A 16253-nucleotide genomic window follows, 5' to 3' on the forward strand; every position below is an offset into this window, starting at 1 on the left:
CGTCTCCTCTACCGACCGTCTCCTCTACTGACCGTCTCCTCTACCGACCGTCTCCTCTACCGACCGTCTCCTCTACTGACCGTCTCCTCTACCGACCGTCTCCTCTACTGACCGTCTCCTCTACCGACCGTCTCCTCTACCGACCGCTGACCGTCTCCTCTACCGACCGTCTCCTCTACTGACCGTCTCCTCTATCGACGTCTCCTCTACTGACCGTCTCCTCTACTGACCGTCTCCTCTATCGACCGTCTCCTCTACCGACCGTCTCCTCTACCGACCGTCTCCTCTACTGACCGTCTCCTCTACCGACCGCTGACCGTCTCCTCTACCGACCGTCTCCTCTACTGACCGTCTCCTCTATCGACCGTCTCCTCTACTGACCGTCTCCTCTACTGACCGTCTCCTCTATCGACCGTCTCCTCTACCGACCGTCTCCTCTACCGACCGTCTCCTCTACCGACCGTCTCCTCTACCGACCGTCTCCTCTACCGACCGTCTCCTCTACTGACCGTCTCCTCTACTGACCGTCTCCTCTATCGACCGTCTCCTCTACTGACCGTCTCCTCTACCGACCGTCTCCTCTACCGACCGTCTCCTCTACCGACCGTCTCCTCTACCGACCGTCTCCTCTACCGACCGCTGACCGTCTCCTCTACCGACCGTCTCCTCTACTGACCGTCTCCTCTACCGACCGTCTCCTCTACTGACCGTCTCCTCTACTGACCGTCTCCTCTACCGACCGTCTCCTCTACCGACCGTCTCCTCTACCGGCCGTCTCCTCTACCGACCGTCTCCTCTACCGACCGTCTCCTCTACCGACCGTCTCCTCTACCGACCGTCTCCTCTACCGACCGCTGACCGTCTCCTCTACCGACCGTCTCCTCTACTGACCATCTCCTCTATCGACCGTCTCCTCTACTGACCGTCTCCTCTACTGACCGTCTCCTCTATCGACCGTCTCCTCTACCGACCGTCTCCTCTACCGACCGTCTCCTCTACTGACCGTCTCCTCTACCGGCCGTCTCCTCTACCGACCGTCTCCTCTACTGACCGTCTCCTCTACCGACCGTCTCCTCTACCGACCGTCTCCTCTACTGACCGTCTCCTCTACCGACCGTCTCCTCTACCGACCGCTGACCGTTCCAAACCTGCCCTAGGACCGGTCCAAAACTGTTCTAGAACCGGTCCAAACCTGTTCTAGAACCGGTCCAAACGGAAAGTATTCATACCAGCTGACTTATTTTAAAATTTGTTCAGAACTATGACTGTGGAGGTCATGGAATTTTGGATAACGGTTCTTTTTTAGCCAAACTACTACGGTCATGTTATAATCGTTCAAATAGCAAAACCACTGTCAGTCACACCGACCGTCTCCTCTACCGACCGTCTCCTCTACCGACCGTCTCCTCTACTGACCGTCTCCTCTACCGACCGTCTCCTCTACTGACCGTCTCCTCTACTGACCGTCTCCTCTACCGACCGTCTCACCGTCTCCTCTACCGACCGTCTCCTCTACTGACCGTCTCCTCTACTGACCGTCTCCTCTACCGACCGTCTCCTCTACTGACCGTCTCCTCTATCGACCGTCTCCTCTACTGACCGTCTCCTCTACCGACCGTCTCCTCTACCGACCGTCTCCTCTACCGACCGTCTCCTCTACCGACCGTCTCCTCTACCGACCGCTGACCGTCTCCTCTACCGACCGTCTCCTCTACTGACCGTCTCCTCTACCGACCGTCTCCTCTACTGACCGTCTCCTCTACTGACCGTCTCCTCTACCGACCGTCTCCTCTACCGACCGTCTCCTCTACCGACCGTCTCCTCTACCGACCGCTGACCGTCTCCTCTACCGACCGTCTCCTCTACTGACCGTCTCCTCTACCGACCGTCTCCTCTACTGACCGTCTCCTCTACCGACCGTCTCCTCTACCGACCGTCTCCTCTACCGACCGTCTCCTCTACCGACCGTCTCCTCTACCGACCGTCTCCTCTACCGGCCGTTTCCTCTACCGACCGTCTCCTCTACCGACCGTCTCCTCTACCGACCGTCTCCTCTACCGACCGTCTCCTCTACCGACCGTCTCCTCTACCGACCGTCTCCTCTACCGACCGCTGACCGTCTCCTCTACCGACCGTCTCCTCTACTGACCGTCTCCTCTATCGACCGTCTCCTCTACTGACCGTCTCCTCTACTGACCGTCTCCTCTATCGACCGTCTCCTCTACCGACCGTCTCCTCTACCGACCGTCTCCTCTACTGACCGTCTCCTCTACTGACCGTCTCCTCTACCGACCGTCTCCTCTACCGACCGTCTCCTCTACTGACCGTCTCCTCTACCGACCGTCTCCTCTACTGACCGTCTCCTCTACTGACCGTCTCCTATACTGACCGTCTCCTCTATCGACCGTCTTCTCTACTGACCGTCTCCTCTACTGACCGTCTCCTCTACCGACCGTCTCCTCTACCGACCGTCTCCTCTACTGACCATCTCCTCTACTGACCGTCTCCTCTACCGACCGTCACAGTGTGTCCATTTAAAATCACTGTCAGTCACACTGACCGTCTCCTCTACTGACCGTCTCCTCTACTGACCGTCTCCTCTACCGACCGTCTCCTCTACCGACCGTCTCCTCTACCAACCGTCTCCTCTACCGACCGTCTCCTCTACCGACCGTCTCCTCTACCGACCGTCTCCTCTACCGACCATCTCCTCTACTGACCGTCTCCTCTACTGACCGTCTCCTCAACTGACCGTCTCCTCTATCGACCGTCTCCTCTACCGACCGTCTCCTCTACTGACCATCTCCTCTAATGACCGTCTCCTCTACCGACCGTCACAGTGTGTCCATTTAAAATCACTGTCAGTCACACTGACCGTCTCCTCTACTGACCGTCTCCTCTACTGACCGTCTCCTCTACCGACCGTCTCCTCTACCGACCGTCTCCTCTACTGACCGTCTCCTCTACTGACCGTCTCCTCTACTGACCGTCTCCTGTGGGACCTTATATAGACAGGTGTGTGCCTTTCCAAATCATGTCCAATCAATTGAATTTACCGTAGGTGGACTCCAATCAAGTTGTAGAAACATCTCCAGGATGATCAATGGAAACAGGATGCACCTGAGCTCAATTTCATAGTCTCATAGTAAAGGGTCTGAATACTTATGTAAATAATGTATATCTATAAACCTGTTTTCTCTTTGTCATTATGGGGTATTATGATGTCATTATGGGGTATTATGATGTCATTATGGGGTATTATGTGTAGATTAATGAGAAAAAACATACATTTAATTAATTTTAGAATAAGGCTCTAACGTAACAAAATGTAAAGTCTAAAAGTATTTGGTTTTAAATATACTTAAGTATCAAAAGTAAATGTAATTGCTAAAATATACATATATAATATGTTCTCTGTTTAGTGAGTCCTCCAGATCAGAGGCAGTAGTGATGACCAGGGATGTTCTCTGTTTAGTGAGTCCTCCAGATCAGAGGCAGTAGGGACGACCAGAGATGTTCTCTGTTTAGTGAGTCCTCCAGATCAGAGGCAGTAGGGATGACCAGGGATGTTCTCTGTTTAGTGAGTCCTCCAGATCAGAGGCAGTAGGGATGACCAGGGATGTTCTCTGTTTAGTGAGTCCTCCAGATCAGAGGCAGTAGGGATGACCAGGGATGTTCTCTGTTTAGTGAGTCCTCCAGATCAGAGGCAGTAGAGATGACCAGGGATGTTCTCTGTTTAGTGAGTCCTCCAGATCAGAGGCAGTAGGGATGAGCAGGGATGTTCTCTGTTTAGTGAGTCCTCCAGATCAGAGGCAGTAGGGATGACCAGGGATGTTCTCTGTTTAGTGAGTCCTCCAGATAAGAGGCAGTAGGGATGACCAGGGATGTTCTCTGTTTAGTGAGTCCTCCAGATCAGAGGCAGTAGGGATGACCAGGGATGTTCTCTGTTTAGTGAGTCCTCCAGATCAGAGGCAGTAGAGATGACCAGGGATGTTCTCTGTTTAGTGAGTCCTCCAGATCAGAGGCAGTAGGGATGAGCAGGGATGTTCTCTGTTTAGTGAGTCCTCCAGATCAGAGGCAGTAGGGATGACCAGGGATGTTCTCTGTTTAGTGAGTCCTCCAGATCAGAGGCAGTAGGGATGACCAGGGATGTTCTCTGTTTAGTGAGTCCTCCAGATCAGAGGCAGTAGGGATGACCAGGGATGTTCTCTGTTTAGTGAGTCCACCAGATCAGAGGCAGTAGGGATGACCAGGGATGTTCTCTGTTTAGTGAGTCCACCAGATCAGAGGCAGTAGGGATGACCAGGGATGTTCTCTGTTTAGTGAGTCCTCCAGATCAGAGGCAGTAGGGACGACCAGAGATGTTCTCTGTTTAGTGAGTCCTCCAGATCAGAGGCAGTAGGGACGACCAGAGATGTTCTCTGTTTAGTGAGTCCTCCAGATCAGAGGCAGTAGGGACGATCAGAGATGTTCTCTGTTTAGTGAGTCCTCCAGATCAGAGGCAGTAGGGACGACCAGGGATGTTCTCTGTTTAGTGAGTCTGCCAGATCAGAGGCAGTAGATGACCAGGGATGTTCTCTTGATAAGTGTGTGAATTGGACCATTTTCCTGACCTGCTTAGCACTCAAAATGTAACGAGTACTTTTAGGTGTCAGGGAAAATGCATGGAGTAAAAAGTACATTATTTTCATTGGGAATGTAGGGAAGTAAAATTTGTCTAATATAAATAGTGAAGTAAAACCACCAAAAAACGACTTAAGTTGTACTTTAATTGTACATCAGTGGGCTAAATCAGGGTCACACACAGTATTTCTTGGTAGTCAAACAAATCTGCTTTGAAACAAAAGTATCCGCCTCACACACATGGTTATGGGCTGAAACAAAGAAGACAACTGTACCATGTCAGATATAGAGTTGAAATGTATTATATTTTGAGTTTACATCCCAATATTACACTTCATATACACCACGGAAGACTGAAATAAAACAAAACTGCTTGACATAGAAACACCAGATTTTTCACATAAAAAAAAAGAAATAAAAAAATATGTTTTTAATTATGAAAAATATTAATAACATTTCACCGCATATGAGGCCAAAGAGAGCGTTTTCTGTTGACTGCAGGGAAGGGTTACATCATTCTTTACTTAAGTACTTTACACCACTGCCTATGGGTACATTCACAATGGCCTCCAGTCCACTCATTGACTTGAATGGGGATGGCTGTTCTATTCATTCTATCTCTATGGCGTGTGTACCCTGTAGTACTGTCTGGCCTGGTAGGTAGTCCCGTTCTGATTGGCTCAGAACAGACTGCACACTGTTCTAAAGGATTCACTACCTCACTCTACTGATTCTCCCGTTTTCTCTCCCTCACTCTGTTTTCTCTCCTCTCCCTCACTCTGTTCCCTCTCCTCTCCCTCCCTCTGTTTTCTCTCCTCTCCCTCACTCCGTTTTCTCTCGTTCCCTCTCCTCTCCCTCACTCTGTTTTCTCTCCTCTCCCTCACTCCGTTTTCTCTCGTTCCCTCTCCTCTCCCTCACTCTGTTTTCTCTCCTCTCCCTCACTCCGTTTTCTCTCGTTCCCTCTCCTCTCCCTCACTCTGTTTTCTCTCCTTCACTCTGTTTTCTCTCCTCTCCCTCACTCTGTTTTCTCTCCTCTCCCTCACTCTGTTCCCTCTCCTCTCCCTCACTCTGTTTTCTCTCCTCTCCCTCACTCCGTTTTCTCTCGTTCCCTCTCCTCTCCCTCACTCTGTTTTCTCTCCTTCACTCTGTTTTCTCTCCTTCACTCTGTTTTCTCTCCTCTCCCTCACTCTGTTTTCTCTCCTCTCCCTCACTCTGTTTTCTCTCCTCTCCCTCACTCTGTTTTCTCTCCTCTCTCTCACTCCGTTTTCTCTCGTTTTCTCTCCTCTCTCTCACTCCGTTTTCTCTCCTCTCCCTCACTCTGTTTTCTCTCGTTCCCTCTCCTCTCCTCTCCCTCACTCTGTTTTCTCTCCTCTCCCTCACTCCATTTTCTCTTGTTCTCTCTCCTCTCCCTCACTCCGTTTTCTCTCGTTCTCTCTCCTCTCCCTCACTCCATTTTCTCTCGTTCTCTCTCCTCTCCCTCACTCTGTTTTCTCTCTCTCCTCTCCCTCACTTCGTTTTCTCTCGTTCTCTCTCCTCTCCCTCACTCCATTTTCTCTCGTTCTCTCTCCTCTCCCTCACTCAATTTTCTCTTGTTCTCTCTCCTCTCCCTCACTCTGTTTTCTCTCCTCTCCCTCACTCTGTTTTCTCTCCTCTCTCTCACTCCGTTTTCTCTCATTCTCTCTCCTCTCTCCTCATTCCCTTTTTCTCTCTCTCTTTTTTCTTCTGAAAATCACATTTCTTTCCCGTAGAATAACAATTTAATTGGCTTGAACAACATCAGGACACCACTTTTGAGGTCTTGAAAGAAATCAAAGAAATTGTGATTTTTTTGTTGTTGTGTGGTTAGCCTTTAATTCACGTGTGCACCAGCAAGAGAGTGTTGTTTGGTTAGCAGCTTCTGTAGCGATCATGTGATGGAGAATGCAAAAATAAATAGCCACTGGATTAATAACCATGACTCTGCCAAGTATGCTACTTTGTACGTTTAATTGAGAAGGTTTTTGGGAAAGCCTTCCCATCTACCTGAAGACGGTTACCATTAGCATCTTTAGCAGCTAAAGCCTTCCCATCTACCTGAAGACGGTTACCATTAGCATCTTTAGCAGCTAAAGCCTTCCCATCTACCTGAAGACGGTTACCATTAGCATCTTTAGCAGCTAAAGCCTTCCCATCTACCTGAAGACGGTTACCATTAGCATCTTTAGCAGTTAAAGCCTCCCCATCTACCTGAAGACGGTTATCATTAGCATCTTTAGCAGCTAAAGCCTTCCCATCTACCTGAAGACGGTTACCATTAGCATCTTTAGCAGCTAAAGCCTTCCCATCTACCTGAAAACAGTTATCATTAGCATCTTTAGCAGCTAAAGCCTTCCCATCTACCTGAAGACGGTTACCATTAGCATCTTTAGCAGCTAAAGCCTTCCCATCTACCTGAAGACGGTTACCATTAGCATCTTTAGCAGCTAAAGCCTTCCCATCTACCTGAAGACGGTTACCATTAGCATCTTTAGCAGCTAAAGCCTTCCCATCTACCTGAAGACGGTTACCATTAGCATCTTTAGCAGTTAAAGCCTCCCCATCTACCTGAAGACGGTTATCATTAGCATCTTTAGCAGCTAAAGCCTTCCCATCTACCTGAAGACGGTTACCATTAGCATCTTTAGCAGCTAAAGCCTTCCCATCTACCTGAAAACAGTTATCATTAGCATCTTTAGCAGCTAAAGCCTTCCCATCTACCTGAAGACGGTTACCATTAGCATCTTTAGCAGCTAAAGCCTCCCCATCTACCTGACGACGGTTATCATTAGCATCTTTAGCAGCTAAAGCCTTCCCATCTACCTGAAGACGGTTACCATTAGCATCTTTAGCAGCTAAAGCCTTCCCATCTACCTGAAGACGGTTACCATTAGCATCTTTAGCAGCTAAAGCCTTCCCATCTACCTGAAGACAGTTACCATTAGCATCTTTAGCAGCTAAAGCCTTCCCATCTACCTGAAGACAGTTACCATTAGCATCTTTAGCAGCTAAAGCCTCCCCATCTACCTGACGACGGTTATCATTAGCATCTTTACCAGCAAAAGCCTTCCCATCTACCTGAAGACAGTTACCATTAGCATCTTTAGCAGCTAAAGCCTTCCCATCTACCTGAAGACGGTTACCATTAGCATCTTTAGCAGCTAAAGCCTTCCCATCTACCTGAAAACAGTTATCATTAGCATCTTTAGCAGCTAAAGCGGTAGAAAAGTGCACACCGCAGACACACACAGACAGACACACACAGACACACTCAGACAAACACACAGACAGACACACTCAGACAGACAGACACACAGACAGACACACAGACAGACACACAGACACACATACACACACAGGGGCATTACCATTCCATTGCCTCTTCAGAAAGTTGCAAGGAATACGAATCACTGATGTAATCTGTTCATGACTGAGCTAGTTTCTAATAAGAGGATGGATGGCATTATGCTGTGTTTAAAGGATGGATGGCATTATTCTGTGTTTAAAGGATGGATTATTTTTTATTTTTTTATTTTACCTTTATTTAACCAGGTAGGCAAGTTGAGAACAAGTTCTCATTTACAATTGCGACCTGGCCAAGATAAAGCAAAGCAGTTCGACAGATACAACGACACAGAGTTACACATGGATGGCATTGTGCTGTGTTTAAAGGATGGACGGCATTATGCTGTGTTTAAAGGATGAACGGCATTATGCTGTGTTTAAAGGATGAACGGCATTATGCTGTGTTTAAAGGATGGATGGCATTATGCTGTGTTTAAAGGATGGATGGCATTGTGCTGTGTTTAGAGGCCAAACTCAATTACATTGTTTCCAATATGACAGAGATGGCAAATTCCGCAGAGGCCTCCTGCTGGGACGGGGGACGGGGACGGGGGACGGGGGACAAAGGAGAACAAAGATAGAAGGAGGAGGGGTACGTACTCTATGATGACTAATGTGTTTGGCACAGTTAGACAACACACTCCTCTCAGAACGGAGGAGCCAGAGACATTTGGATCAGGGATGGGCAACTCCAGTCCTTGGGGGACTGATTAGTGTCACCCATTGGCCCATCCCTGTAGCTAACACACCTGCTGACAGTGACGCGGGGCTTTTAGAGGTTGTGTGGTGCAGCACGCAGCAGAGTTTCTATTTTCAGCTCTAACAACCTCCTTCAGCTCTAACAACCTGTCGTCTCCTTCAGCTCTAACAACCTGTCGTCTCCTTCAGCTCTAACAACCTGTCATCTCCTTCAGCTCTAACAACCTGTCATCTCCTTCAGCTCTAACAACCTGTCATCTCCTTCAGGTCTAACAACCTGTCGTCTCCTTCAGCTCTAACAACCTGTCATCTCCTTCAGCTCTAACAACCTGTCGTCTCCTTCAGCTCTATCTCCTTCAGCTCTAACAACCTGTCATCTCCTTCAAGTCTAACAACCTGTCGTCTCCTTCAGCTCTATCTCCTTCAGCTCTAACAACCTCCTTCAGCTCTAACAACCTGTCATCTCCTTCAGCTCTAACAACCTGTCGTCTCCTTCAGCTCTAACAACCTGTCATCTCCTTCAGGTCTAACAACCTGTCGTCTCCTTCAGCTCTATCTCCTTCAGCTCTAACAACCTGTCATCTCCTTCAGCTCTATCTCCTTCAGCTCTAACAAGCTGTCATCTCCTTCAGCTCTATCTCCTTCAGCTCTAACAACCTGTCGTCTCCTTCAGCTCTAACAACCTGTCGTCTCCTTCAGCTCTATCTCCTTCAGCTCTAACAACCTGTCGTCTCCTTCAGCTCTATCTCCTTCAGCTCTAACAAGCTGTCATCTCCTTCAGCTCTAACAACCTGTCATCTCCTTCAGGTCTAACAACCTGTCGTCTCCTTCAGCTCTAACAACCTGTCGTCTCCTTCAGCTCTAACAACCTGTCATCTCCTTCAGCTCTATCTCCTTCAGCTCTAACAACCTGTCATCTCCTTCAGCTCTAACAACCTGTCGTCTCCTTCAGCTCTAACAACCTGTCGTCTCCTTCAGCTCTATCTCCTTCAGCTCTAACAACCTGTCATCTCCTTCAGCTCTATCTCCTTCAGCTCTAACAACCTGTCATCTCCTTCAGCTCTAACAACCTGTCGTCTCCTTCAGCTCTAACAACCTGTCGTCTCCTTCAGCTCTAACAACCTGTCGTCTCCTTCAGCTCTATCTCCTTCAGCTCTAACAACCTGTCATCTCCTTCAGCTCTAACAACCTGTCATCTCCTTCAGCTCTAACAACCTGTCGTCTCCTTCAGCTCTAACAACCTGTCATCTCCTTCAGCTCTAACAACCTGTCGTCTCCTTCAGCTCTAACAACCTGTCGTCTCCTTCAGCTCTATCTCCTTCAGCTCTAACAACCTGTCATCTCCTTCAGCTCTAACAACCTGTCGTTTCCTTCAGCTCTAACAACCTGTCGTCTCCTTCAGCTCTAACAACCTGTTGTCTCCTTCAGCTCTAACAACCTGTCGTCTCCTTCAGCTCTAACAACCTGTCATCTCCTTCAGCTCTAACAACCTGTCGTCTCCTTCAGCTCTAACAACCTGTCGTCTCCTTCAGCTCTAACAACCTGTCATCTGCTTCAGCAGCAGTTTCTAATTTGAGCTCTCACAAACCTTTCATCTCCTTCAGCAGCACAGATACACGTTAATAGGATCACCCAGGCCTGCTGCACGTGCATACCATAAAGCCTGACTCACCTCCTGTAAATCGTTAGTTAGGCAAGCAGACCGACAGACAGACAGACAGACAGACAGGCAGGCAGGCAGGCAGACAGACAGACAGCAAGGCAGGCAGACCGACGGACAGAAAGACAGGCAGGCAGGCAGGCAGACAGACAGACAGCAGGACAGACAGAAAGACAGACAGGCAGGCAAGCAGACAGACAGACAGCAGGACAGACAGACAGAAAGACAGACAGGCAGGCAGGCAGACAGACAGACAGCAGGACAGACAGAAAGACAGGCAGGCAGGCAAGCAGACAGACAGACAGCAGGACAGACAGAAAGACAGACAGGCAGGCAGGCAGGCAGACAGACAGCAGGACAGACAGAAAGACAGACAGGCAGGCAGACAAGGTCTCTAGTTATGTCTGGTAAAGAGTATAACCTTAGTATGGCCCGAGTATAGCCCGAGTATAGTCTTGAGTATGGCCCGAGTATAGTCTGAGTATAGTCCGAGTATAGTCTGATTATAATCTGATTATAGTCTGAGTATAGTCCGAGTGTAGTCTGATTATAGTCTGAGTATAGCCCGAGTGTAGTCTGATTATAGTCTGAGTATAGTCCGAGTGTAGTCTGATTATAGTCTGAGTATAGCCCGAGTGTAGATTGGGTATAGTCTGAGTATAGTCTGAGTATAGTCTGAGTATAGTCTGATTATAGTCTGAGTATAGTCTGAGTATAGTCTGATTATAATCTGAGTATAGTCTGAGTATAGTCCGAGTGTAGTCTGATTATAGTCTGAGTATAGCCCGAGTGTAGATTGGGTATAGTCTGAGTATAGCCTGAGTGTAGATTGGGTATAGTTTGAGTATAGCCCGAGTATAGTCTGAGTATAGCCCGAGTATAGTCTGAGTATAGCCCGAGTATAGTCCGAGTATAGTCTGAGTATAGCCCGAGTATAGTCCGAGTGTAGTCTGATTATAGTCTGAGTATAGCCCGAGTATAGCCCGAGTATAGTTTGAGTATAGTCTGAGTATAGCCTGCGTGTAGATTGGGTATAGTTTGAGTATAGTCTGAGTATAGCCTGAGTGTAGATTGGGTGTAGTCTGAGTATATTATTACAGCAATGACCACCAGAAATGACTAGTCATGCAGGATACCCTCGCCACACACAGTAGACTTTCCCACAGTGACAACGCCCCAATCAGATGACATCACCATGACTCAAGCTAACCTGCTTGAGAGGGTAGTGAGGGGGGAGGAGAGGGTAGGAGAGGAGGAGAGGGTAGTGAGGAGAGGAGGAGAGGGTAGTGGGGAGAGAAGGAGAGGGTAGTGAGGAGAGGGTAGTGAGGAGAGCAGGAGAGGGTAGGAGAGGAGGAGAGGAGAGGAGGGGAGGGGAGGAGAGGAGGAGAGGAGAGGAGGGGAGGGTAGGAGAGGAGGAGAGGGTAGTGGGGAGAGGAGGAGAGGGTAGTGAGGAGAGGAGAGGAGGAGAGGGTAATGAGGAGAGGGTAGTGAGGAGAGGGTAGTGAGGAGAGGAGAGGAGGAGAGGGTAGGAGCGGAGGAGAGGGTAGTGAGGAGAGGAGGAGATGCATAGTGCTCTGGAGAAGAACCCCGACATGAAGGACTGTCCTATGCCTATTTACCACATCAACTCCCTGTTTACCGTAGTTTTCAGTAAATATCGACAATAAGACTGTGCTATGAAATTGCCCGTGTTCAGGTGTCGTTAAACTCGTTATTAGTCCGTAATAAGCGTCTCTGTCCTTCTCTCTCCTCGTCTGTCTGCAACAGGCTGACTGACACAACTTCATCTTCAGCCAGCTAGACTGCTGCTGCCCTCGCTTCGTCCCGCAACGTCCTTATTTATATTCATTTAAACAGAAAACACTAAATGACTAATAGAAATGTTAACAGAAATGTCTAGGTCTTGAGACAAGGTAACTGCTGCTCCTATCTCTAGTCTCTCTGTCTCTCTCCGTCTGTCTCTGTCTGTGAACCGCGAAGACAATAACAACCGAACAGCTACAGAAAGCTACAGTATAATTCATAGTTTCTCTCGCTACAAAATATATATCAACATGTGTCCACAAATACCGACAAGACATTTGGCTAGTTAAGTAGCTGTCACGTGCATAAGCTTTTTTGACAGAACGGTTCAGCTGACTGGGCAATTAACACGTTTCTCATCTAAGTGACAGAACAGCAAAATGTCATGTTACTGAAATGAGAAATATCACAAAGAGGAGTGTGTCTTACCTGATAATATTGTAGTTATCTAGTTAAATAGGTTATGGGCAGGTGTTGTCTTCGGTGTAGAGGAGAGTAGACGGTGGACTGCTGCTGTTCGGAGGTCTGTTCGTTCAGTGCCGCAGCGCAACGTGACCCTGTTACAAAACTCTCCTTACCGGGAGGGGCCTGACGTCATCACCCCAGACACCGAATATTCATGAGGACGCCGAGACAGATGGGGATGGTGAGGCCCTGGCGTCGACGAGCACAGCTTGCGCTCCGGGGTGGTCATATCGATAAGCCCTGAGTCAGGATGTGTCTCTGTTGTATATGACGCAGGTGATAATGGGAATTGTTATGGAAGTCTTGATTTAATCAGCGGGGCTCTTGATGGGCCATGTTGTGAGACTGTCTGACAGACAGACGGACAGGTTGTGACAGACAGAGACAGACATACACACACATCTCCCTCTCTCCCTAGAGAAAGAGAAGTCCTCTACCCTCCTTCCCTATCCTTCCCTCCCAGCAACACCATCCTCAGTCCTTCCTCACCCTCCTCTCTCTCTCTCTCTCTCTCTCTACCCTCTCCTTTTCTCTTTCCCCTCTCTCCGTCTTTATCCTCGCTCTCTTTCAAAAAAGGGTTCTAGCTTGATGAAGTGGAAACATTTAAATGAAGAGAACTGCATCTACAAACCAAGCACATCCTCCCTTCCTCAGACACACACACACACACACACACACACACACACACACACACACACACACACACACACACACACACACACACACACACACACACACACACACACACACACACACACACACACACACACTCCTTTCTCTCAGAGCAGAACTTTGAACTTTTTGGGATTATGTGTGTATTGTTTTGTACTGCTAGATATTACTGCACTGTTGCTAGAGCTAGAAACACAAGCATTTCGCTGCACCTGTGAAAACATCTGCAAGTCTGTGTACGTGACCAAAACAAGTTGATTTGATTTGCCTCCAGGAAAACACCCCAAGTTGGAAACAGTTTAATAGTTGAGCTGATGGAAGTTAGGACAACACAGAGCATTGGTGCAATAACAACGTCATCACAGACCAGGGGGTAGAAGACCTAACATGACTGAGAAGGAGAAAAAAACACATCTGACAGCAACAATCACATCTCGGTCCAATACATACTTCAAGTACTTCCACATACATGAGCCGATTTAGTTCGGCCCCTGTACAATGGAATCAATAGAATAGTCCCAAAGGTGCGAATTCTAAATCCAGTGCTGCTTAAATACTGTTGAGTATTTGAAAATATTTTGTATTTGACTCAGGTCTAATAAGAATAAGGAACGGATCAGATGTGAGGCATTCTGGGTAAGAAATAAGAGCAGTCCTTTATAAAAAATAAAAAAAAACTCCAGTCTATACAGTATTGAATAAGGACAGCAAATGCTGTCGGTAATATTTCTGATTATTACATCCATTTCTGGTATCTGATCTTGTTGTGTTAAATCTACATTTTGATTGGCTCCCACAAGCCTCATATCAACGTAAGAATATCTGTTTTGAGTTGAACTTGACTCAGCTGATAATGAAATTCAATAGGAATCAACATTTTAAAAAATCATTTAAAAGAGCAAACTCCTTGTTGATTGGCGTTATACTGACGTGCCCATAAGTATTTGGCTAGTAGTGTATTTGCTGATTATATCAGCGACCACTGGCCTATTGCTTGCATTAGAGATACCAAATTGAAAAACTCTGACCCTGGCATAAATGTGAAAAGACATGTTAAAAAAATTATTGCCCCAGGCATTCCTTCATGATCTATATTATTTTTCTACTAGCTGCATACCAGGCCCTGTTTTGGCACTTTTAATCTTATCATCCATTTGTCTACCTCTGGCTGATAAGCATGCCTCTTTCAAGAGACCCAGAAACCCAAACTAATCCATGGTCCTCCTGGACTCTTAGACGTTCCTGTCCTGAGTTATTTTCTAACTGTAAATTGTGTTTTTAATGTTAATCAATCTGGATTCAGACCTAAACATAGCACCACCATGATGCTTCAGACCTAAACATAACACCACTATGATGTTTCAGACCTAAACATAGCACCACTATGATGTTTCAGACCTAAACATAACACCACTATGGCTCCCATGATGCTTCAGACCTAAACATAGCACCACTATGGCTCCCATGATGCTCCAGACCTAAACATGGCACCACTATGGCTCCCATGATGCTTCAGACCTAAACATAGCACCACTATGATGCTTCAGACCTAAACATAGCACCACTATGATGCTTCAGACCTAAACATAGCACCACTATGGCTCCCATGATGCTTCAGACCTAAACATAGCACCACTATGATGTTTCAGACCTAAACATAGCACCACTATGGCTCCCATGATGCTTCAGACCTAAACATAGCACCACTATGGCTCCCATGATGCTCCAGACCTAAACATGGCACCACTATGGCTCCCATGATGCTTCAGACCTAAACATAGCACCACTATGATGCTTCAGACCTAAACATAGCACCACTATGGCTCCCATGATGCTTCAGACCTAAACATAGCACCACCATGATGCTTCAGACCTAAACATAGCACCACTATGATGTTTCAGACCTAAACATAACACCACTATGGCTCCCATGATGCTTCAGACCTAAACATAGCACCACTATGGCTTCCATGATGCTTCAGACCTAAACATAGCATCACTATGGCTCCCATGATGCCTGTCGTAAATGATATTGCAAATGCCTTAGATGATAGAAATAATTGTGTTGCCATGTTTGTAGCTTTTAATACTGTAGACCATGTTATTCTGTTGAATAGGCTGTCCTCCATAGGGTTGGGTAATGACGCCTTGTCGATGGTTTAATAATGATCTCAGTGACAGAACTCAGGCCATCAAGGTAGATGGGGGGGTCAAATCTGAGTTCCTTAAGTTACATGAAGGGGTGCCCCAAGGAACGATACTCAGCCCACACTGTTTACAATCTGTATAAATTGGTAACATTGGTAATGCTGTAAAAAACAACAACGTAATATTAATTTGTCTACAGACGATAGTGTTGTACTCCATTGCTCCATCGGTTGGGACAAGCCTTTTCACATTTGAAGTCTGATTTTCAACCACAACAGAGGTCACTACTGGATCTAGAGTTAGCGATAAATGCAAACAAAACACAATGCATCTTGGTCCCATAACCCAGATTTAAATGAATTTGTAATGACTAATTTGAACGGTATACAAATTGAGCGAGTTCCGTCCTACAAAATATCTTGGTATCTGGCTTGATGACAAACTGTCATTTAGCAAAAACTTGTCGCTGAGCTGGTGAAGAAGTTGAAGTTCAAGGTTGGTTTCTTTTACAGAAACAAAGCAGAAACTTGCTGAATTTTCTCGTAGCTGTCTACATACGGCCACATACAGAGACTGGCACTAAGACTGCACTCAATGAGCTATATTCCGCTGTAAGCAAACAGGAAAACGCTCACCCAGAGGCGGCGCTCCTAGTGGCCGGGGACTTTAATGCAGGGAAACATGAATCAGTTTTACCTCATTTCTACCAGCATGTTAAATGTGCAACCAGATGAAAAACATCTCTAGAACACTTTTACTCCACACACAGAGATGCGTACAAAGCTCTCTCTCGCCCTCCATTTGGCAAATCTGACCATAATTC

The 16253-nt window shown here is 47.2% G+C and overlaps 1 protein-coding gene and 1 long non-coding RNA gene across 3 annotated transcripts in view; both read right to left on the bottom strand.

Moving 5' to 3' along the window:
- Positions 1-12721, bottom strand: part of aldocb (aldolase C, fructose-bisphosphate, b) — a 31084-nt gene extending 18363 nt beyond the window's left edge. The window contains exon 1 of the mRNA XM_036967578.1: positions 12575-12721. The gene's annotated coding sequence lies outside the window, so the exon portion shown is untranslated. The remainder of the gene's footprint in view (positions 1-12574) is intronic.
- Positions 12722-13565: 844 nt separating this feature from the next.
- On the bottom strand, positions 13566-16071 carry LOC118945349. Of its 2 annotated transcripts, XR_005040514.1 has the most exons (3): positions 14863-16071; positions 14681-14800; positions 13566-14587 (listed from the first exon to the last, which is right to left on the bottom strand). It is a non-coding gene; the product is annotated as an uncharacterized LOC118945349 (long non-coding RNA). The 2 variants fall into 2 exon arrangements; XR_005040513.1 differs by having other exon boundaries at positions 14681-16071.
- Positions 16072-16253: the final 182 nt, after the last annotated feature.

Source organism: Oncorhynchus mykiss, chromosome Y (genome assembly GCF_013265735.2).
Source record: "Oncorhynchus mykiss isolate Arlee chromosome Y, USDA_OmykA_1.1, whole genome shotgun sequence".
Lineage (NCBI taxonomy): Eukaryota > Metazoa > Chordata > Actinopteri > Salmoniformes > Salmonidae > Oncorhynchus > Oncorhynchus mykiss.